The sequence below is a fragment of the Scophthalmus maximus genome, chromosome 2, assembly GCF_022379125.1.
Source record: "Scophthalmus maximus strain ysfricsl-2021 chromosome 2, ASM2237912v1, whole genome shotgun sequence".
NCBI classification, from domain to species: Eukaryota; Metazoa; Chordata; class Actinopteri; order Pleuronectiformes; family Scophthalmidae; genus Scophthalmus; species Scophthalmus maximus.
Genome location: NC_061516.1, coordinates 20106941 through 20132711, shown reverse-complemented (window position 1 = coordinate 20132711; position 25771 = coordinate 20106941). Strand labels below are relative to the sequence as shown.

Genomic DNA, 25771 nt, shown 5'->3' with positions numbered 1-25771 from the left:
ACGGTCCATGTGCACGGACCGCCAAACAGAATTGATTTACATGTGATTTGAGTGATGCCCCACTGCCACTGCTTCGTGTGTGTGTGTGTGTGTGTGTGTGTGTGTGTGTGTTCGGGCAGGAAGGACAACAGAGGACAGCGAGAGCTAAAAATAAGTGACCCTGTAGATGCTCACCCCTCCCTCCTCTTACCCTCTTCTCCACCACTTCGTTTGACAGTTTTAACACCCCCCCCCCCCCCCTACACTTCCTGCTGAGCTCATGATGACACCTCCCGCTGGACATGCGCACAAAATAAATGCACAAACAAACCACGATACCATAACTTCATCAACTTGGGACAAAAAAATCTCCGGCACAAGAACAAGTAGTTGTTGTTCAAGTTGTAATAAACAGGTATTATATCCTTCAACACTGTATTTAGTTAAGGAACAGAAAAGTAACTGGGATTCGTTTTCGTAACCAATCTAGCAATGATGTAACTTTTCAGTGCACTAATACAGGTGTGGTAAGAGCCATGACACGTGGTCAGTACGAAGCAAAACAGATGTTTCTTCTTTATGTCTTATGTTTAAGAGGAACCTGTTTCCTGCGTGACTTTACTGACATGAGTCAGTTCAAAAAATGACATTTTAAAAGGACACTGGTTTGAACACTGATGGAATGAGGAAATGCACACACATACATACATACACGCACACACACACACACACACACACACACACACACACACACACACACACACACAGCACTGCACAAAAGGAATCTGTAATCAACCACAACCATGCAGCAGCACTGTACAACGACTGCTGTGTGTATTAACTCACAAACACACACACAGCCCAGAGAATGGGTCTGTGTGATATCAACAGGATATCCAGCAGGAGCTTGAACTGTGCAGTAGCTTTGTTCCACAAGCATGTGAATAGAAACCCTATTCATCAAGTGGGACAAACAGACACGCACACACAAACACCACTATTCATCTGTAGAGACAAAGAGAGATTTTAGTCTTTTTTGTGTTTGCAAACAGAGAATTATGGCAGGTTGATACAAACTTCTATTAAAAGAATATGTCTGCATGTTATGTAACAGTACAAGAAACCATCATATTCCCTTTAGGCAGAATATTGATCATTTAAAAGCCCTTTTCAAGCCGTACTAAGAAAAGTGATATAAACAAATACAGTTTAGTGTTTTCATACTGTGACAAATATTTGGTTCAAGCCTGAAGGATAACGGGCTTTCAAAGATGATATTGATACCAATATTCAAGATTTCCACATGAACATTAGTGTCGTTATCATTCATGATAAATTAAAGATACAACTTTTTGATCCGGATCTAATCATCAAAGAATAGTGACCAATGTATAGTGATATAGTGACATTGTGTCTGGGCTAAATTATGAGCGACTGAATGTAAAAAATCATACTGCAAATCCCTTCACCTAGATTTAGATTTTTTTTTTTTTTTTTTAAATGAAACCAATATCTGACACCAACCCAACTGTCCCTTGGCCAGATGTTCTTCCTATCTTGTACTGTATGGAGAGCATCATGTGCATTGTGATCATGTGGATGTGAATAATATTGACAAATATGATCGTAGCATCCTGACGCTTTATACTGAAAGAATCGTTATTGAGAGTGTGTGAGCTTGGCAAAATAATATCTGTCCATTATCTGTCCGCTTTCCTTCCTCGACAATGAAGCAGGAATGGGTTAAGAGCTGGAAAAAAAAAAAAAGAGGGCAAAAACCCCCAGCTGTGAGTGATTATCGGCAAACATTGAGCCATGAACCTACAGTACATGGCCGTGTTTTCCTGTTGGACAGAGAACACAGGGTCACCTTGACATTTAGCGAGGAGGAAACTCTTCTTTCGTGGCAACAATAAGCCACATAGGTAGGGAAACGTGTGTGTTCAGCATGTGTGTGTGAGAGAGAGAGAAAGGGCAAGGGACTGGAGATGGCTTCTCTTAAGGGCGTCGCCATTGTGAAAGTAGGTTGGGGGGGGGGAGTCAAAGGTCACTGTTCATCTGTCCATTCTGCTCAGTCAGCTTTTCATGAAGCATGCTGGCCTCACATGGATGGACGACATATACTGTCTCATCACTCTGGTTCTGACTAAGTGGGGCATATATGAGGTCAACGCTGGCCATGAATGCAGATCCCGTTACAGATCCACATTTCGGGTCCACCATCGGCCTGTAATACGATCCAGGAACACAGCTGGACAACATCTGGGGGGGGGGGGCTCACCACTGTTCAGCGATATTACCATCTGAAACCTTGTGATGCCCCTGTGGGCTGTGTGAAGTGGGCTAAGTTTGGAGGTTAAAGGTGGAATACTAATCGCAGTGGGATCACATTCAGCCTCCTTCCGTCATTGGAAATATATCGTGGCATGAGTGCAAGTGAGCGGCACGTATTACAGCTGTGCAAGAACAAGAAAGTCCGTTTGCTGATGTCTTCTTATGGCACAAGAGGAGTAATCTGACCCAAGGTCATTTTCTGGCGACCTACAGTTTACTGTAAGTTTGTGTTGGATGCAGCAGAATTAACGTCACTCCGGATGATCGAAAGGCAGAGTGATGGATTGGCAGAGAAATGGGGAGAAGGAGAGGGAGCTCTATTTTATCTCATCACCTTCCAGAGGGGCTAAGCTGGCTGCCCGTACAGTAAATATGTCATCAGGCAAACCTGCTGCCAAGACGCCCTGGACGACTTCCAGGCCGTGGCAAAACTTTTCCCACAAGTCTTGCACACATATGCAGGATACACATGCACGCAAGCACAATTACATATTACATGCATGGCCAAAAATCTATGTTTTTTTAATACCGGTACTGGCATGTCATATTACAAATAAGCTGTGTACAATGGTTCGCCATGGTCATTAGGCTTCATTGCTTCGCGGGGGGCCATGAACATCTGAACAAAAGTTCTTAATAACCATCAATAGAACCACCACAATTGAATGACGAAACATATCGAAAAATATTGGAAGCAATTGAGTGAGGCACTACATGGCAGCACTGACTGAAATATGATTTTTTTTTTTAAACTGCACAATGACCCTGAAAATCCATTTAAATTATGAAAACTGAGATCTCAACAAATCGTTTGACGCTGTCATCAGAGTATTCGAATAAAGAACTAACAGAACATTTTGTTCACAGACCTTTATTATTAGGAAGACGAGGCTTTTGAGATCTATGGCCAAACTCTGAAATGTTGAGCTGAGAAAGTGCATGACTTTTTCCCTTCCCACTATAATAATTACATGTGACGGAATCTAATGCTATTTGAGATACAGAACAGTATCTCTAGTAGTGCCTACTACCAGCATGGTGACCATGTGTGTGTGTGCGCTCCAGGTTAATCCAACATGTACTTACCATATCAACTGTAGCTGTTTCAACACGCAGGAAAAACACGCACACACGGCTCCTACATACCTCTCAATCACACAGTAATTGCCGCCACTTGTATAAATATTCCTGCCGGTGGCTTAACTGCAGGCTGACATACAGACCTGAGGTCCAATACCTCAGTCGTACCCCCGCCGACCTGCGACGCCGGCCAATCAATGTCAATTTTATATTTAACACATGTTCGACCACAGAGAGCAATGTAGAAGGAAATGAGGTAATTTCGAAGCTACGATATACAGTAAGGCTTTAATGTGACAATGGCTCAGAAACTATTTTCCACATCTTAAAACGGCGAATGGAACCGACAGTGGAGGAACTAGTTTTTCCAGAATGAATCAAAAAAAAACAACAACTTTGTGTCATTTGTTATCGTAAACAGGATTTAACCAAAAGCCTGATTTGTGTTTCTTCGGTTTAATTTGTTTGAGACTCAAATCATTGAATTTCGTAAATCCTTTAAAGTGGTGACACACGTGTCTGTTGATGTGTCCAGGACGGGGGTCGGTTACATGAACAGATTACACTAACGTTTTGCTTTTTTCATATTTACTCGGACAATGTTGTGAAAACCTGTGTGTTTGCCAGCAGCAGCTCTGTGGACCGTAAACACTACCTCGCTGTGATGGAACTCCCGAGCATGTGGGAGTCATGACAGTACACACACACACACACACACACACACACACACACACACACACACACACACACACACACACACACACACACACACACACACACACACACACACACACACACACACACACACACACACACACACACACACACACACCGAGGGAACTGACGGGCACACACTAGCCCACATTTGGAAGCACTTATAAAAGCAAACATGGGCCAACACATGACACAGCACTGGGGTTGACAAAGCAGACCCAACACGCACACACTGACACACACACACACACACACACACACACACACACAAACAATGGAAACACTCCCAGTGTCTATCTCAGCAGATGGCTTTCATCACATCTGAATGTGTCAGTGCATCGACCGAGGGGGGGAGACAAGTGTTTGTGTGTGTGTGTGTGTGTGTGTGTGTGTGTGTGTGAGAGAAAGTGTCTTTTGTTAAAGTTCACTGTAATTAGCCGAGAACAGACAGGAGCTTTTCATTTTCCTCCCAACACAGTACAGCGAATCTTTCATCAAGGTAAACAACTTAAAAACAACACACACACACACGCGCACACACACGCACGCACAAGCGCGCAGTGCACACACCCCACTTGCGCCTTCATTCCTGTTTAATGAGTGTCAAACTGCCCATCCCAGGGAGGAATCCCAGGTCAGGAATTTGAAAGAAGGAGAGAGAAAACGATGGAGAAATCAAGTCAATGAAGCACTGTGCTGGTTTACGGTGGCTCTTTCTTTGCCCCGTAATAGTCTGCTGCTCATCAGAAACTGGCTGAATGGTGGTCAGAGGCCAACAAAGTGAGCAACAATGGCTAAATAAAGCCTGGGAACAAAAAGAATTCGACAAAGAGCCACACAGTCCCGACTAGAATGAACTGAGCGTCAGTCGGCGGCGGGGGGGGGGGGGGGGGGGGGGGGGGGGGGGGCAGGAAGAGAACGGGGAGGCAAGAGGAAGAAAGTCATATAGTTTTAGAGAGAAAAGAACTGAGCTGAGAAACAGCTGTAAGAGGAGGAAACGCGAGCTGTTGCTGGATAGACTTCAGGAGCCGGAGAGGATGAGGAATAGAAAAATATTTAAGGGCGGAGAGAAGAGGGAAAAACAACCATCATTTAATTTTCAAAATTGGACACATACAAACAAACTACAACTTAACAGTCTGATTTTAGTGACTATATACAATCATTAATGCTATTGTGTAATAGTTTCAATGCAAATAATCATAGCAATTGCCGTGATTGATATTGATTGAATATCTTGCCTTTTATTAACAGTACAAATCTCATCTCAATGTGTTCACATTAAATATATCAGGTGAAAAATAGCTCATCCCTCAAATTAGGGCTGCACCACGTGAGTATTTTCACTGTCGATCCATCTGTTGATTTAATCGAATCCACAAAAAGTCTGAATATGGTGAAAAGTGGCCACCACAAGTTCACAGATTCCAAAGCCACGTCTTCAAGTTAGTTTTTTTGTTCCACAAAGTGTTTTTTTTATATCATTGTAAATCATATTTTGTACAGAGAAAAGCAAATCCTCATATTTCAGAAACCAGACAACAGTAAATGTTTGACATTGTATCAGCCGTCTTATCAACGAATTGACTAATAATTGCAATCATGCAAGACATCAAAGCAGCATCAAGATAACATGTTAAAATATCTGACACTCAAATTGACTTTAAAATTAAACTTCCAAACCCACTGCGTTATTGATTCTCTCGCGGGGTCGGACATTATCTGTGCAGCTTTGGGAGTAAAAGCAGGGAAACTGTACATCACTGAGGCTCGTTCTCCCTCCTCTTGTCCCGGCCCACATAGCTGCCGTCTCCTAGCAACAGACACAAAGAAGCCAGGACACCACAAGGAGAAAGGAAGTTCAGTGTGTGTGCCTCTTTTGCTTTTACCCGCACACCGTGTTTCCACCTCTTTTCTTCCATTAAGGGGTTTTCCCTCTCGATATCATTTTCCATTTCATGTTTCTGTTTTGTGACGATCTGCCTCTCCCTCGTTTACTCTTCTGTAACCCCTCTCATGTGGGCACTGCCACGCCTGTTGCTGACACGGCGAGCAGAGACAACCAGGGAGGTTTTCCTCGCTCACCCCTTTTTTTTCTTTTTTCTTTTTTCTTTTTTTTTTGAAGCAGAGTGTCTGTGGGTAGAAATCACCCTGCGGACCGCCGGCTGCCGCTGGAAAAGTCCACAGCAGGAATGCGGGACAATCTGACTTGGAATCTAAGCCGAGGACACCGGGGCCAGAAATGCCCTGCTCCGGCTGCAACTGCACGTGTAATTCAAAAGGGAGAGCACCAGGTTTTCAGCCGGTCTATAGCGTAATGCAGCGGAGAGAGCACAGGTACCTACAGGTATCCATGTGTCCCCACCATCATTCTCTGTACAGCTCCATTCGTGATGTTGAACTGGGCCTAAGAGGAGGCCGACACTCCCGAAGACTATCTCTCGTATCCCTCGCATTCCCTGTCATGACAACCGTGACCTGACTTGCGGGCCAGCTGCTGTCTTCTTCAAAACAGGAAATGTTAAAGAATATATGACCTTGCCTTTACAGAGAGAGAATACAGGATGACAGAAAACCCCACCGAGATGAATCCACTGACGCGGACGCGCGCAGTGTCGAAAAGAAACCTGCTGACAGAGGGGGGGAAAAAACAGGCTTCTCATGAACAAGGTGGGGGGGGACGGGGAAGGAAACAAGAGCCAGAGGATGACAGTAGTTTCCCCGCTGCCGTGGCCTCGTTGTAGTTTTGTTCTCTGGGCTGCCTGGGAGAATCCGTTGTCCTGCTTGAAGTCATCGCCATGGTACAAGACAAACTAGACCCCCACTCCAACACAAACAGTGGAAAGAGAACATTTAGCCTTGAGCGTGATGTCAGGAGGTTGCCGATCAGTCAAGTCGAAAGCGACAATGCCGAGGCAATGATGTTCACGCGTTTTCCACCGGCTCTGCCCAAAGAAAACCTTCATGATGCAGTGTTCCGGAATAGCGGACCGAAACAATCCAACAGCTCGAGTCGGTCCCGTTGGGCACATGATGGATCATGTTGGTCAGACCAGAGCGGTGGTGTTAGGAGAAAGAGAAAGGGTGGAAAACCACACTAACCAGATTAGTGCCAGTCTCCAAATAGCCTTCGTCCACTTCCTCCCTATATACGCCCAACACAAATCTGACCTCCTGTCTGGAGAACAACGCAAACACAAACTCTCTGAGGGTCGAACTGTGACCTCGTGAACTTTGTATTGCCGAAGTCAAACCAACCGCGCTCCTTGTTACTCTGAAGCTGCGCAAGTGGGATTTTGCACATTGGTATCCAGCTAACTTTTGGAGTTTCACATTAGGTGCAATTACACATACAAACTGAACTTGTTTGATTCTTGAGTGTTATTGAAAAGCTGCGTAAAAGTTATATTTACTTGAAGTTTGTGATTTTTTCTCAATTTGTCTATCGTGCTCCACAGTCACACGCCGACTTGCAACTGTATCCTTTTGCATACTTTATCATAGTTGTACCGTATTGATCCCAAACTGGGAAATTCCAGAAATCATTTCACATTGTTTTTCCGAAGGGAAATAAATTAAAAAAAATTGACCACCCATCTGGATACTTTCAGATCATTCCGTACTTGGCTGGAGTACGAGAATATGCTCTAAACGTTCCCCGACACTGAAGCTCACACTCCGAAGGATTCATATCGCTTAAAAATGAAAATCAGAGGAGACACAGTTGTCGTTTACTTGATTCAGAATTGTCGACTCCTAGATAAGTGGAATTCATGAAAAGCTATTACAGCTATTAGGCCTGCCACGCCAGTCTTAAACACATTACATGGCTAATGGAGTATATCCTTCAGATGCCACTTCCACAGCGTGGCAGCTTGCCTCCTATGGATGCCAAATTCAATTCCAGCTGAATTGTTGGGGGGGGGGGGAAGCCAGTGAATTCGCTGCCAGCCGTCCGAGTGCCAGTGCTGACTGTAATGAAGTTGTTTGTACAAATGCCAGTTTCCCCCCATCTAAGACGACACGGGACAGCAGCTCTAAGCACGGATTCTCTGAGACATTAACCAGGAAATAAATCAGCGGTCTCTAACAGGATTGGCTGAAATCCTCCCTGACCTCATTCCTTCAACTCCTGTGAGACAGACGGGGGAAAAAAAAGGGGGATTACAGGAGAAGCCAAAAAAGAGCGAAAGTTATAAATGGAGCAAAATTCTTCCAAAGTCCTTCTGTACTCTTTTTTTTTTTTTTTTTAAATTACAAAATAAAATGGCTTGTAAAATTGTGAAAATTGGTAGTGAAGTGAGGAATTTACAACGTGGCCAGTGGTCAAAAAACTTGGGTTTGCTTCTCTGGATCTGTGAGGCTACGTACGATATCACTGTACCAATGAAGGGAAACGTCCGTTAAAGCAAATATATAAGCCAAACTGAATGGTCTTACTACAGCAGCAACTGAGCTTTCACTAATTCCTCACTGTTTTCATCAGTAGATGGAGCGACCAAAGTGCCATATGTGATTTAGGCCACATAAATAAAGACACCGTGCCATTTCCTCGACAACTGAGCAGTTTTCTCTTCATTTATTTTTTTTACAGCTGCCAAAAAAGCTAGTAAAGCTGTTTTCAGGCATGAACTCTGGAATATGTCCAGAACATTATATCCAGACACTTTCCAGAGTTTGCCTTTCACATATGATTTTCCGTAAATTTGAGATGTGGTAGGAAAAGTTTCGGAAAATATGCGGATATGTCTGAAAGTAGCTTTTGGCCTTAGTGTGGAAATAATTTGTAGATTACTTGATTGACAAAAAATTAATCGACAATTAAAAAAAAAAAAGTAATCTTAACTCAAGGTCCACTTATATTTCTTTATTTTTTTTCATCCAATCACTTCATCAGCGAATGCCGTGATTTAAGTTTGACACAAATTAGCCGTTTCCTGGACAACTGAGCAAAAGGAATTCATTGAGGAAGACCTTTCAGAAGCGGTTGAAAGCTCCAGCAAAAGCTAGTAAGTAGACTTTATTTTTAGAGTTGAAAAAGTTTCAAAAACCCAAAAAACAAATATTTGAAGACATCTTAGACATTTTTCTAAACTATTTTCTGACATTATAGACTAATTATTTGATCTATTAATTGAAAAGAAAAATCTGAGTCCAATCAGTAATTGTAATAATCATTAGTTGCAGCCCTGAAGATTCTGTCAAGCACATCATTAACAGTGTGAACGTGTGAGTGACATTTTGACACGCACTAAAATTGCTCTCAGGCTCACAGTGGCCACGCTCCCAACTTTTTTTGTCATATTAAAACAGGAAGTGGCAAACAAGAACAGGAAGAGGAAGTAGGTTCTCCATCCAGACTGGTTTCCAGCCGGAATAACTGAACCCAAACAGTAACATGGGAACATTATGTTTTATTATAGCACAGGAAATATTCTCACATACTGCGGTTTCAAAACCTTTCCTCTGAATCTATCATGAATCATGAGCCACTTTTTAACCCTTAATAACAAAACAGCAGTTGGCTTCACACCCCTCAGGTTTTGTCAGTTATTAACGGCAAAAGATAAAGACCCAAGTTTAATTTTGGTGAAATGGAGGTAGCATCAGCAAACGCGTATTTGTTTATTTTTTATCCATAAAATCATATTCAACTTCGTTTCACTGCATATTTTCACGGACACCCAGTAATAACTCTATGCCCCCCCCCCTGCCAAGGGGGACCGTCCCCCCAGGTTGACAACCGCTGCACTGAGGGAACATGGGCCTGAAATATAACGCAAATAGTTTGCTTAGACCAAACAGAAAAGAAAAAAAAAAAGTGTTCCCATTGCATTCTTCTGAGTCAGTGAACACATGAATGGCCGCCACATGGCAACTCAGCCAGGGACCAGTTCTCCACTGAGCAAATGCAGAGCAAGTCATCTTGTTGTGTATCCAACGCCACCTGACATTCGCCAGCCAGCCGAGCAGCCCCGCCGCCTCCTCGCACCTCGCTGCCTTCTATGTGCTGTGGCAGCGGGGGAATAATATGCTGCAGGTATTTAGAAAAATCCAGCTTCCAACACAATCTGGGAGAAGGAATAAGAAATTGCACTTTGATCTTTCTAGGGACGCGAAGTCTGGCCTACTTTCGTGTCTCTTAAGAAACCTCGCTCTTGGGTCATTCTCCCTCCCTCGCTCTCTTTAGGCCCAGAGGCAAGAGAAACACGCATTTAAATGAATATGCTTATGGCTCCATGAATGAGCCTCCGAGTCAGTCCCATCAACACCCAACCGCCAGCACTGAAACTTCAACCTTTATCCAGCCAAAAGCAACGCAGGCCGAGTGGTAATCTCCCTTCGCTCTCCTCTTTGCGTCTTCCCTCATTAATCCTTTGTTCTCCCGTTCGCTCCTCTTCCTGTCAAGATGTTACTGGGTTATCAGGACAAGCCTATAAAGTCACCTGAGTGTAAGATGTCACCCCTCGAGCAACAATTTCCTAACATGCGTCTACACTCGAGCGAGGAGAATTGACGCTGTCCTTCGCAAAGTGTGGAAATGAATGTTGCGCGGCCGTGTGCCGTAGGCGCGCGGCAAACTAATGGGGCGAGTGTGTGTCTCAGAAACGCATTGAGCTCGTGCTGCCGTGCGCACGCACGCACGCACGCACGCACGCACGCACGCACGCACGCACGCACGCGCGAGCAAGCTGTCTCCGCCACCTGCTGCCGCCTCGGGCAAGCTGCTGAGGGGTTAGGAAAGGCCGAGAGCCAAGTCACGACATAGTGGCCGGGTAATGTCGCGTGGATTTGAGGATGTTTGAGGTTATGTTATTTCTGGGGATTTAAAAAATAAAAAATAAAAAAAGGGTGAGGGACAGCAATGGCTGAGTTCTTCTAAGGGCGCAAAGATATCATGTGAATGTGGTTTTTCGGAAAAAGAGGAGAACACCGTTGATGCACGAGGGCCGACTTGTTTTATTTGTTACTGCCAAAGACAAATGAGTCACATTGACTAACAGGTTCCACCAGTACTTGGTCTCACCAACTGTTCACCTTCCGTGAGTCTGACCCACTGCAGTGTTTAAGTGTCAGAAGCATTGCGGGAGAGTCGGTGAGCGTGCAGAGGTTGGGCTTTTCCCCGTTCTCACAAAGCACTTAACATGCCACTGCTGATTTACAAAGTCAAAACAACAAAATGGTTCTTGGATGGATGGATGGATCAATATCTGTGGGCCTTGAACGGATGGCACTTAGCTCTCAATTCATATTCTGCAAACGAAAACCAGGCTGAATCATCCTTTTGTTCTTCACTGTTTCATACGTTTGAAACACTTGCAACAGTACCCTCCTGTGCCCTTCAACATGTTTTTACAGCATTTCTTTTTTTCCTGCGAATGTCTCCCTCTCTGTCATTCTATCTCTCTGTCGCTCTGCCAACAAGCCACACCGCAGAGCTACTGGGTATGGAAAGGTGGCAATGAGTGCTAAATCCCACTTAAACGCATTGCTCAAGTGAACCACAACCACGCAGCGTCTGTTTTGTGTATCACGATTGTGCGTATCCTTTTTGGATGACAGACAATCCTTCAACCTTCCATCACAATATACAGAGTCAGCACTTCTTGTCCACATAAGTTCTTTTCAGATGTGAACTCCAGAAAATGTTGGGAAAATCGTGTCTGGACATTTCCCGGAGTTTGCCATGCGAGCAGGAAGCCTGTCCGAGGCAGACACCTCCACAACAGCAGGAACATTTCCCCAGCATTCAGCCGACACCTGGTCTGGTGAACATGGAGGGGTTTTTCATGGAACTGCAAAACTAAACTTAAAAGCTCTTCACGTTGAAAATGATCGGGAAATGTAGGTCATTAATCTTCAGGCATGTTCAGGTGTCAGAAACGTCAGATGAAAAAATTACCTTTCAAGAGCAAAAGCAGAACCCACAAAGATTAAACAAAATAACCAAATTAAAGAAATAACACGACGGTGAGTTTGATGTATTGATTAGAGGAAACCCTGAAACTACAGTAGATGAGATCATAGCACTTTGCCATAATGGCAATGAAAGCATTACTGACCATCCTATCTCATTTATGAAATTGATTTATTACAGAGTGCACACTTTCTTCTTATCTTCATTTCCCCCCTAACAGTGGGGGACTAAAAGCAGTAGCAGTGTGAGGGCACCAGCATGCGCTCTATTATCATCCGACCACACACACACTCAGCTTCCTTTTTCTGTTCATTGGCCATTACAGTGTGCGCAAGAGAGGACAGATGAGACGGTAAGTACATATTAGGTCCACTGAATCTGTTACAGTCTTTTGTTAGTGTAGCCATTACTCCGTCTTTCTGCCTCCCTCCACCGTCTCGCCCTCTCTCTCTCTCTCTCTCTCTCTCTCTCTCTCTCTCTCTCTCTCTCGCCCTCTCTCGCCCTCTCTCTCTCTCTCTCTCTCTCTCTCTCTCTCTCTCTCTCTCTCGCCCCCCCCCCCCCCATGTCGGGATGCATTACGGCAGCCCGGGGGATGTGCGGCCGAGTGGCTGCTGCTCGGTGGCTTGTCAGTTTTAGTCCGTCGTCTGAGGCCAGAGTGACACACACGACAACAATAAAGATGTGGTAAGAGATTCAAAACAGAGCGAGACCGCAAAGAAGAAATTGTAGCCTCCTAATACACTCCCACAGAATTCGGTAGGAGTAAACTGGAATTCTCACTTTGAAGATACGGTGTACAACTTTTAGCCTTGAGGCAGCAAAGTAGTGTAGCAAAACATTCCTCATTTCTGATGTGTGGCAGGTTCATGCCCTAAATATCCATCAACCATATGAGCTGACGGCAAAATAGCTGTGCTGCAAACTGAAAAAAGCTAATTCAGTGTTCGTCTGGGGAGATGACACTTTACATATTACATTTGATATCAAAATGTTAGAGGAACACGATGAAAAAAAAATGAGCAGAAAGGTAGCTAAATGTTTTGACCATGGGAGGTATTGAAAGCACATGGAAACAAAATGATGTTGTACAGTGCACATGGACATGATCACAAACCACTGTGAGAAAGTACAACTTCATCTAGGAGGAGCTGATACGGTACAATTCAGGCTAACGTGAGGGCTGAGGCATTTAGTCTCACACACAAACCAATAATACTAACAAGCCACATTTATCTATTTATAGATATGTCAATGTGCAAAAGATGAATACTGCAATTTATGTATTTAAATTGCAATCCAAAGGGATGGAGAATTGTATTTGAATAGATTTAATATGAACAAACTAACAAACATGCATCACATTAAGTTAATTAGTCAAGCATGAATAAAACAAGATAATAAATCCAATCGGTTTATGTAATCCAAATGGATGGATGTTCTATATGCGATTAAATCAAATAAATCTTAAATTAGGCCTAAGTATGTTTGTAAGAGTTAAAGTTAACCCATTACAGTGAAAAATCACAATGATTTATCTCAAAATAAATTCATATGAAAGAGGATTCAGTGTTTTAAATTGAAGCTGAGAAGGAGGAGGATCCATCTGAGTTCAAGACTTCAATGTCGGTCTGTGGAATGACAGTGGACAGACGGATGAATGGTTCACAGAAGAGACGGAAAGGGGAGAATTCCACTCAATTTAGCATTTCAACATGTTATTCGTTTGGTGTTGAACAGTCTAGTCAATAGCCATTTAGAGAGACTTTGAATAAAGAGTCCAACATGTGATGGTCTGTTGACAGCGAATGGAAAACTAACTTCGTGGGACCTACAGTGTACAGTACAGTGAGACAAACGAGCTCTACATTATTGTGGTTTTTTTTTTTGGTGTTTCACTTCTGAGCCCGAAAATGAAAATGTGTTTTCATCGCCATGTGATCCCTCTACAGCGTTCCTGCGGTCAGCTGTTGAATTTCACCTGACGCCACTTTAATATAACAGACTGCTGCATCTTAAAATCCTTTAATGAGAGTGTTCAAATGATGATAGTTTTTCAGTGAATGCGCGCATTCGCAAATACCACCACTTTAAAACAAATGTGCCCTGTTGGATTCACGGCGGCTTACATTCATTCTAATTTTTGCTGTTTACTCGCCCTATTCAGTTTATTTACATTTTGTCAGAGCCTCGCTTTGCATGTGCTCTCGTTTGACTCTTAAAAATACAAAAAAAATGTAGCCACAACACAACAAATCCCTTCTGGAAAGATTACGTCAGGTTGTGCAAGGGGTCTAAATTTAGAAGAGAAGAGAACTTTTTCTTTGAGCAAACTCCAGACGGAATTAGAATTAAGTGACGGTTCTGGATGAGGCAAGTCCTCTGTCATTTGCAATGAGAAACAGATAAATTAATCTAGCGTTCTGTGTTGGCGGCCAATGAGAGACCGCAATTCGATTGAGGGAGTCGTGATTAAAGGAAATCATTAAAACAATCTTTTGATTCAGTCAGTTTAAAAAAATGGACCATTCCATCAGCTAATACAGCTGCAAAGGATTGCATATAAAGCATATTCTCATATCCTGCAGGCTCATTTTTCTTCTAACCAACAGGAAATACCGTTTTCACTCTGAGAGGGTTTTAAAAGTCACGATGGGAAAAATAACAACTATTAAGATTCGGTGTCAGCACTAACACTTATGTGTTTTGGTATTCAGTTTAAAATACTAATAATCCTTAGATCCCTGTGCCTCTGCTACCCTACGTCCCAGCAGAATGTACACACTGTTGTCTTAGTGTCTCTCAAAAGAAAACACGGAGCACGGAAAGTGATTCTCTGTAGTCCTAACAGCTTGTGGAGAGAGTAATTACATATTTTCATAATGACTGAAAAAATGCATCATAAACCAAATAAATGTGAGTTTCTGAAGTCACTGATTAACGCCTGCATGGAAGTGATCGACTAATGCAACACTTTCCATCTCCAGGACTTCTCAAAGAGGATGGAAGAATCTTCGGTGTGTAAATCTCTGGAAGTGTTCAGAGTACAATGGGATCTGAAAACTGGGCACACTGCAATCACAGTGTTTACTTCATTAAACAAATAATGTCCTGAAATGAGTAAGTGAAATCAACTTGAGTAGTGTTTGTCTTTCGGAGGAGGGCCCCACCCTCTGCCACCAGTATCAACCACAAGCGACCCCATAAACCGGCTGCGTTTGCTATAATTTCCCGCAGAGATAGACACACAGTAAATCCCTGCCCTCCCCCTCAAAATCATCCTATCCCACCTACACCACCCCCCTGCCCCCTGAGTCCCAGCATTAATCCTGGCTTGCCCTCCTGACCCCGAGTCCCATCAGCGCCCCACAATCTGACCCTGCAAGGATGTGATCAGGACCAACGGCCAGAGGAAGAAGATTGCAAATATTAACTTCAAATAAGAAGTATAAAAAAGTATAGTTCTCAAATCCGGTTGCAGACAAAAGCATATCTAAATGTAAATGAATACACAGAGATACCCCCCCCCCTTCTAACAGTAATCTCCAGCCCAAGGGGCAAAGCCAGAGCCAGAGCCAGACACCAGGCCAAAGCCAAAACCACTTTACCCCCGATAATGACTCCAGACACATGAAAACAGATAGAATAAAGCAAACACACACCTACCAGATTACCCCCCACTGAGCCTGAGTTTTGGCCGGCTTTAAATCAGGAGATCCACCCCCCAACCTACCCCTGCATATGTGTGTGTGTGTGTGTGTGAGTGTGTGTGAGTGTGTGAGTGTGTGTGTGTGAGTGTGTGAGTGTGTGAGTGTGTGTGTGTGTGTGTGTGTGTGTGTGTGTGTGTGTGTGTGAGTGTGTGTGTGTGAGTGTACAGTATGAACATTAAATGTGTGAGAATGAGATAAAGAGCGAGACATAGAGAGAGGAGAGCGCGGTAACCTGGGGATTAAATATTCTTAGCGGGGGGTTATTTCTGGAGAAGGCGGGACAAAACGGATGGGAGCTGAAGGCGCACACACACACACACACACACACTGTTAAACACAAACACACACACTCCCTCCCTCGCTCTCCATGCCAGTGGACTGTGGTTTGTTTGGGTTGGCTCTGGCCAGCGACGGAGACGAGTCGTCCGCTCAGCCCGCACTCCTGCACGTGCTCCGTCTCCTCCACTTAGAAAGCGCACTGATACAGGGTGAGCTTTAAGTACATGTTTTGTGCCTCACGGTACAGAACACTGCAGCACTGTGGGGTGAAGAAGTGCAATGTGATAAATGTATTAAATGATTGCATTGCATAGACTAGAGTATAAGAGGTTGTGACTGGAGGGCTGCCAGTTCAAATCCTTGGACCGGCTGGAAAAACCGAGGTGGTGGAAGTTGAACAGTAGCGCGCTTCCTTCCCCCAGCAAACACCGCTGGAGAGCTATAGATGGAGAGAGCAGGAGAATGTCCCGTCACGCATTCGTTCTGGTGCTTCACAAAACTGCTCAAGCATAAAAAAACGAAATAAAGGTTTTGAGTTTTTCTGTCCACCGCGGGCAGAACAACTCGAAACGAGCCGCCGACACACAGTCTCTTGTCACCTTACAGTGTTCCTGTATTATCTGTCTCTGTAGTTGCTACATGTTCCGCTATTATTGCATCCTGCTAGATATATCAGTCTGCCATCTGGTGCTGGGCAGGTAGTGTTCACCAGGTCCATCAGAGCGTGTCTGATACAGCGGCTGCCGGCTGCTACTGCTGCTGTAAAAGGCAAACAATAGATTTGATGTATTAAAAAAAAAAAAATGACGTTAAAGAGGCCAAAATTAATAATTTGCTGGAGCTGTAGGACTGGTCGAAAAGCTCACGTGGCTGCATCCCTGCAAGTGAACTTCTTTCTTTTTTTAACATTGCTGTCAATCCCAGCAACAAAAATGCTATTTCATTTGGTCCAAAGCTCCCAACAGACATTTCCCCCTGCAGCTAAATAATAATTGGGCCCCTCAGGAGTCCTCAGTGGCTTATTTTAAACTTGAGTAGCACATCTGTACATTACCACCATGAGTCAAGTTGGGCCTTTTCTTTCTTTTTTTTACAGCCTTGAAACCCGAAACCTGACGCGTGAAACGTCGCTTTCTCACACTGACTTTGCATGCAGTTGCACTCCCTTCCAGCTCCTTTCCCTCCGGTCCTTCTCAACATGAAGTGGGATGAGGACTGCAGCCTCGCGACAGGACAACCTCACTGAATAAAACACTCATTCATTCGTTTGCCCGCCCTTGTGATTCCTGCTTCGTGTCAACGAAGACGGACGATCAGGGTAACAATAGTTACAGGGAGAGCACGCCTCAGCTCAGGTCCCTGCATTGTGTTCAATAATTCAGTGCATCCGTTCCTATTTGAGACCATTTTGCATTCACCGCCACCACAGTTTCCCATACAGTATATCACTATAACAAATAGAAGATGTCGGGGCTTGTACCATTTACTAGGCTGGAGAGACACGTTCTGATGTGTGTCTCGAGATCAGAGACTGCGAGTATTTTTCTGTGTCGCATCACACCAACCCCCATGCTTCAGATTGATGTCCAGTATGATTACTTCACCACCGTGGGGGTGTAGATATAACACAAGCACTGTGGCAAGATGGACGGGCAAGCGGGCCATGCTTGCTGTGGAACAAAAATGAAACAATGAGAGTGATGAAAGAGTTATTACCTCCTGCACTTCATTAAATACGCACCCCTTGACTCATCCGCCACACTATTTCCAATAATGGCCAAGTCTGGTTTCGCTGCGAGGCCCTGTCCTTTTTTCATACCACAAAACAGAATTACTGCAGACGAGGGAAGCAGGATGATTGAGACTCGAGGACAGAAGAAGGCTAACAGAAATAAAGAGGTACAGGATGATGAGAAAAAGAAGGTGAGGGAGGGTGAGAAAAAAAATATGCACAACTACAGGAAAGGAAAGAGGAAGAGATGGGGAAGGGGAGAGCAGAATCACCATTTTTGGAAGGTCACCTGTCTCCTTGAATACCAGCCTGACAATGAAAACCTGCAGGACTTATACTGCGTTCATTCATGACTTGCTTCAAGTATCCTGATAGCAAATAATGCTGCGAAAAAACAACCTTTCCAAGGTCAAGAGAGGGAAGATGACATTATATTTTAGAAGTAAGTGATTAGCCTCTTTAACACCGGCCGTCATTGTGTAATAAAACATTCATGCAGTGAAGGGGAAGAAGGAAGGATGTGATATCCGAGTCAGTCAAGGACATACGAGATATTGAGGATATAAATTTTTAGGTGATGGGGCCAAATTGTGGTCAGAAGACTGGGCTCTCAAATGAAGTGTTCCCTGATGGATATACTCATACATCATGTTCCTAAAAGCCCATAAATTGTGAGAATGTTTACAGTATTTTAACACACACATAGTTTCTCATGTGGAATACAAACTCTTGATGTCCCTGAGACCACAGGTTCACCATTTCCACGGAAAGACCACAATGAGTTACCATCTTCATATGAGGATGAATCGGTTCATTGTACGGGTGGTAATTTTTTAAACCAATCCTTCTTTCATGGACAAACCTGTTTTTTTTTTTCAAACTGGACAGAGAAAAGACTCATGGTTCACAGAAAAGGGGAAAAAAAACAAAAAAAAAACGCCATGAGCTTGATAAGGAGGAGTCCAACAAAGAGGGAGTGTGTTTTGGCGTTTCCAGTTAACCCGGCAGGTCGCGAGCGCTGATGGCAATCTCACAGCTCATCGAGATCAACTTAAGTTCATGACCTCTGCCCAGGTAATTTCCCCTTATTCATTTATGAGCAGCAAAGACAAATCCAGAAGTAACAGATGTTAAATTGTGTTAGAGATACGCAGCTCGTCTTTCTGGGCGTAGCCCTCAAGTTTCTTTGCTTACGTCTGCATGAATTAATGGCTTCCTACATTTCCCAGAATGCCCCTACCTTCCTGAACCGGACCCATTCAGATAAAAAGGAGTGGTAACAAAAATGAAGACAGAAAAACTTATTCTCTGTGGCTATATACGCATCCAGTTTTATTGACACAATTGTTATTGGAAAATATTGGATTTGAAAATTGAAAATATTTGCCATTAGAAATATTGTTGAACGCTGGTGGAACATAGGATAATTATAACCCTTTACAAGTTAGTCCTGAATGTTTAATGTGACTTAATTAAAACTATGTATTCTTAGCAAAATGACATTATCAAAAGTAAAAAAGAACCCGCGCCCCTGTGAGTGTTACACGGTAATATATAATTAGATTATTGCAACCAATGCCTTAATGTGTATGACATCTTATATATACAAAGCTTCAGATTTCGTAACCTTTCAAAATTTGCAAAGAGACCAGTTTCTGCAGCTGTCAAATAAATTAAGTACAATACGTCTCGCTGAGCTGCGGTAGAGGCATGAGGTGGCACGAACGGATCGGAGTGCAATAGTGCAATACTTGAGCACGTGTATTTGGGGACGCTAAAACCTTCGTTCTCCTTTGTGCCGCCAAAGAAGTGAAAGTGAAGTGAAACCCTGGAACTTCAACTGCTTTTTCAAACGCCACAAAGAGGGTTTTTTTTTTCTTTCCGGTATGAAAACACGGCATCGTCCCTCCTGGACGAGGCCACCTGCTTTCACCTTCCAACCTGCAGACCCGCAGTGCCCTGATCGGAGGGTAGACACCGACACCACGCCAGCTTTGATCTTTGATCGCTGGCTCTGCTTCCTTTTGTTCTGACTCACTTCAAGCGCTCTGACGTGGAAAAAAAAGAAAAGAAAATTATATCAACAACATGTGCCGGCATGTGTGCAAGTGGGGGAGAGGATGTGTGTGATTGCGTGGGTGTGTTTGCCTGCGTCTGCCCGATTTAAGCCACAGCCGGCTCCAGGCTAAATCACCAACTTGTTGGTGTTGCGGCAACTTTTCGAGTGGAAATTTTTTTTTTGCTGCTTAATACGGCACCTGTTGCAAGTCTGGGCAGCAAGTTCCGCAGTGACCTAAGGTGTTTCTTGTTGGAGAGCAGCAACTGTGGGGCCGCGCCCGTACTCCACCGCAGGCTGAGTTTCTACTTCATCATCACACGCGTCTTGGATTTGAGGGCTGAAGATTTACTTTCAAGAGGTGCAGCGGGTTAGATAAACCTCCCCGTCTCCTGCGAACATCTCTCGTCGCTGTAGGAGGACAAAGATCCGAATGTGATACAAATGGATTTCTATAGCAAATTTTTTTGTCAATTGGTTCCTGACCTGGATAACCTGGGCATTGTTGCATTGAAGCATATTTTCCTCCTCAACTGTCACACAGAGCTGCAGAGTCATTCAGGTGCTGTGACGACCGAAAATAAGGCAATAAGGTCCACACTACACAACGTTCAGCCCCAGTTTTTGAGGTACAGGAAAATACTCACAACGACTGCAAATCTCTGATCATAAGACAAGCAAGGCATGTGGTGTGAACTGCAAAGCGACCCAACAATGTCCATAATCCAGTGAGGAAAATGTGCCTTTAAGGAAGTCAGATCTAAAGAGATGACACATGCCCAAAATTCTGTTTCGTACAGAGATCCCACTATGCTGCCGTTAATAAACTTCCGTCGTTATGTCGATGAGGAGTAAGTGTGTTATCTTTAAACCCTTCCTGTGAGTCTACTGGCAGTCAAATTATCACAACGTCTCAATGATAATAAGTGGAACAGAAAAGCATTTACACAAGTTCTGCTTTATTCAAAGTCTCAGTATGATCAGTTCATACTTGTAGCCGGATACATGTAGATGGAATTTATTTTCTAATGAAGAACATTGGGAGGGTTCCCAACTGTAGAAATCCAGCTTCTGTGTCTAAGTGTGTGGTAAACCCTCAAGTGAAACGCAAACCTGACATTAAACTCTAATCCATTGGGCTGGCTGACAGCCCCACCCTCAGGTACAGTATAGTCGCCGCCCACCATCTGCCGTTCAAACAGTTGCAATTAAACAATTTGCTGCCATAACCTCCTGCAGCGAAAGCGGGTTTTGCGAAGTGCAGCTGTTTCTTTTATTCCCCCCAACAGCAGTGATCAGGTAACCGTGTGCAGACAGTTTGAACGTGCATTCCTCAGAGTTCACCGTCCCTCCTCTCTTCCTGCTCCACTTCCAGTGTTTTACGATCGCAGGGAGCAAACCGGAGCCGGATTCAAGAGCATTCTTGAATCGACTTGGTTTTCGTTGGACAACAGGTGACTTTATCTCATCCTAATGGCGTACTGCGTCATTTCTTCAGAACGTTAGGACACAGCTGTGTTTGTGAACACACCACTGTGACTTTGGTCCAAAGTCAAGTGCGCACAGCCAGGATCAAGTTGCAGGTGACCTTAAACAAATCATTAGTTATATTTTTTGAAATTATCACAAGCTATAACTTAACATGTTGAAATGTATTTGTTTAGCAAAGCCAGTATTCAATCCCCATGTACTTAACTTTTATTTTTCCTCATTGTTATTCCCATTGGATGTTTGACCTTCACTATGATCTCCACTGCTTGACACCAAAACGCTAATTTCACATTCACCTGCTGAACGGGCGAGAAAGTTTCTGTGCAAGTTCAAGTTATGTTCACAGCAAGTTCGATGTCATTTTGCTGCAGAATCTACCCCAGGTATCTACTCCAAATGACATCAATATGCTGCAACATTACATATCTATCACACGTGGCGCAGCAGCGCTGAGTCATTTAGCACAAACGCCTGCAGTCATATGCAAAGAAACACCACAGACGGCGCTTACGGTTCTGCAATTAACTTACTGTAAGTGTGAAAGGACTGTTTCCATCACTGAGGATGATGTTGTTGTCAGATTTAAACACACTTGTGTTAATGTGTGAATCTCTCTTCCCTCTTTTCAGGGAGCGTTAAATGAGGACATCGAGTTAGAATTCATTCGTTGGTTTCATGTACTTTGTAACAACGCCATCTCGCACTTCCTCTTTCAGTTCCTCTGATGACACATTTTTCTATCAAAAGCCTTAGAACCTCTTTTTTTTCCGAGACAAGCTGCATATTAATTTTAATATACACGTTTCAAACAATTTGAGGCCTGCCTGAAGAGTAACCTAAGGTTAAGTCATCCCTCATAAGGTGCTGCATGTGTGAATATTGACACTTCTTCACGACATGCCAGCCAAATTAGTCCCATATTGTCACACAATAATGGACTTATATGGGAAAACGCGCACGTAAGTAAAAGCAAGAGGGGCTGAGTCACTGTATCATTGCAGGGCAGTGAAACTAAAGAAGTGCCCGAGCTAAAATATTTACCAGCCTCAGTCCAGCTACTGTCCAAGTCCAACGCTCCACATCAAAGATCCAACTAGTGAGATGAAGCGGCAGCCTGGCTGGAGGACTGCTTCTGTGGTCATCGTTATACGCTATGCCAGATTTAATAATACATACATATATATATATGTACACACACACATTGACATACTAAACATTAGAACATTGCAGTTGGAAAATTCTGACCGTCGCTATGTTTTATAACTAAATATGTCATTTTGATCCGATATGGTGTTAAAAGTCAGTGACTGTGTGTGAGAGTGTGAGTGTGTGTGTGTGTGTGTGCGTGCATGCATGCGTGTGTGTCATAGTCTGTCCTGACAGAAGCGAAGCAACAATAGCACCAGCTCTAAGCTGAGTCGTGCCCTAATTTCCTTCTCCACACACTACGTCACAGCCAGAGGAAGACACCCCCAACCCCCATTGTGCTGTACTGCAGTGGCAACACACACACACACACACGCACACACACACATACACACACACACACACATGAGCAGAAATACATTGGTATAACAGGAAACACGCATGTTGTATGATGCCTAGCTACACCCAAAATATTCATCACTGCAGACAATATGCTTGAAACACACATGCAACACACACACACCCTCATCTCCTCTTTGTTCCCATGTGATGTATGCAGAGGAATGCCCTCAGACAGTGACACCCCGCCTTGCCCCCACCCCACCGCACATCCTCGCCTCTTTCCTCTTCCGACGTCTTCCTCCTCTTCTCTCCACATCCTAGATTCCTCTGCCCCAGGCTCCTCTATAGGTGGCTAGAAAATAAGGCCAGGTCAGCTTTTAAAAGGCAATTCTCAAAGACAACAACCTCTTCTTTTCTTCTGACACACACAGACGCTCCTTTTCTCTTTCTTTTGCCCCACGGGACATACTCTCCTTTAGCTCTGGACTTTTTAAAAAAGAGGGTTCACTCCCTCCATCAGCCATAATTGAGAATTAGCTATGGTGTGCTGTGCATTTGTGTGTGTGTGTGTGTGTGTGACCCTCATCTATCAGCACAGTTGACAGTTGAGCCACTGAATAACTGCCATTATCCTTATTAGTCGCCAACAGCACAGAGGGTGGCTACAGAAAAACAAAGACAGGAGGTAAAGAGAGAAGAGGATCGAGTGAGAGAGAGAGAGGCATTGCAACATTGCATGGTCCGTCGCAGGGAATTCCCACTACACACACACACACACACACACACACACACACACACACACACACACAAGCCCTAAGTTTGCCAGCAGCTTGTTTGTGTGGTTGCTAGGGGGCAGTCGAAAGTTCAATTGGAAGTCAGAGCAAACGGCTGCGAACGAAGCCATTATCAAGTCGGCGATAATTGGTGAAGGGCTGTTTTCAACCAGTGACAGGCCGCACACACATGATGCACACATGCCTGAGCAATGTGTGTGTGTGCCCTTTGAGGGTCAAGCCTTTATATCTATACTGTACTTTTAAGGCCAGCCTTTAGTGTTTACTGTGTCAGTGTCATACAGTGGTCTTACTTTTGGAATCTTTTTTTTTTTTTAAAGTTAAGGCATCAACTATTTCTCTAAAAGGAATAATTGTCTAAACCCGGTTTGTCCATCATGAACATTATATGAAGCTAAAATGGTACATTTTAAAGTCATTTTTGTCCAAACTACACCAGACACACACTTCCTCTTCATGTTCTAGTTACCAACTAAACACAAATATTTGAAGCTACTTCAGGTCATCCAGTGACCTCACGATTGACGCTTAGCTAACTTTGAAGACACCTCAAGTTGCTGGACCCTCATGTGAGTCTCAAATAAAGTGTGAATTGAATTTAAAACAAATCTAGACCCAATATGAGTAGAAATATAATGTTAAAAGTATTTTTTAACGCCTTTCAGCATAATGTCCTGTTTTAGTGGAAAGTTCAGACGGTTCCTTGAATTTGAACGTTTAAAAATACACAGTCGAGGTTGATGATTAATTTAAAAAAAATATATATATATATATATATATATATATATATATATATATATATATATATATATATATAACACTTTTCTTTGATCATACACCATTTGCTTTATTGTCTCCATTTTCTCTTCCTTTTGTCTATGTGTATTTGTATCTGTCCTCCTGACATGTTAATGCTTCACCCAATGACATGATCTCATCTGCTCATTCAAGGTGAGGATACACACACTCAGTTTGTACATGGTGAACCACAAGTACAGTGCACACAGAGGTCACTAGGCCACATAAAGTCTTGTTAAAGGAATGTATGATATCACAATATATTCACAGCGACACTAACTTACCTAACCTGCTGCGCCCTGTGCTGCGTTTTTCTCGTGTGTCGTGCTTCCAGGCACTAAAACTACAATTTAAGGGAAAAGGAAAATGATCTGCTTGACAGAATGATGTCATTCAAATGGACATGACCATGCAGTCATTACATCTTAATGGCATGAGCGAGATGACTCTCAGACTAAAACATTCCTAACTCCAGAAAGCAGCAGCGGACAATGACCTCATTGTGAATAACTAGTCCATGACAGCTGAGCCCTGGGACTTTCAAATTGGAAAGATATTGCTACGTTGTTCACCGATTTTAAATGTGACCACTTGCATGTCCAAGAAGATGATTTACACCATTAAAACATAGAGTGGGATAAAATAAAAAAGCATCGGAGGTGTGATACATACCCTGCACAAACAAATTTGTTCAGGTTCATAATGATACGAAATATTTTACACACTATAAAAGATCTCTAACTTTGTGTTTTGGGTCACTGCTTCATTGTAAAGCTGTGTGCAGCGCTCTTTGCCCCACTGTCTCTCTCCATCTCTCTCTCGCTCTCTCTCTGTCACAGTCAGACTGACCATCGTCAGCATCGGGGGAAAATCCCGCCCGTGTCAGTGTCCCATTGAAACAGCCATAAAGTTTTTACATGCTAACGAAAAAGGCCAACGATTGTCAGCAGCAGGCAGATCGGCCCAACACCGGCTCTGCTCTGTACAAGTGTAGTGTGCATGTCTCGCCCCGCCCACCATGAAAGAGCAGGTCCAAAAGTTAATCTACTGAAGAAGTAAATGCCCCACCAAGTTTGGTGAGAACCCATCCATGTGTTTTTGTGCAAAGTAATATTTCTTCTCATGAATCCTAGAACTACATTTTAAAAAAACTCATATCTGTAAAGAATCCAATTGAATTGTTACACTGAGTTTTGGTGATATATTTAATTTTTGCATCCTCATGTGGGTGTTTGTGGCCTTAAAAACAGACCTGGATAGCAATTTTACTATTTTGCCCCATGACACTTCTGCAATGTTACAGTAAGAAGTCATACACATTTAGACACGTAACTAACTCCACAATTTACCCCGAAAACATGGGAACGTCATGTCTCATCGTCATGTAAACTGTGCAAACAC

General features: G+C 43.5%; 1 protein-coding gene and 1 long non-coding RNA gene across 6 annotated transcripts in view; both read right to left on the bottom strand.

The window, feature by feature from the left end:
• The window catches only part of LOC118300637 (rho GTPase-activating protein 26-like), a 149916-nt gene that overhangs the window by 43682 nt on the left and 80463 nt on the right, over positions 1 to 25771 (bottom strand). The window lies entirely within an intron of this gene.
• LOC118300642 lies at positions 15856 to 24302 on the bottom strand. Its single transcript, XR_004790126.2, has 4 exons — positions 21821 to 24302; positions 20286 to 21387; positions 20002 to 20210; positions 15856 to 19791 (listed from the first exon to the last, which is right to left on the bottom strand). It is a non-coding gene; the product is annotated as an uncharacterized LOC118300642 (long non-coding RNA).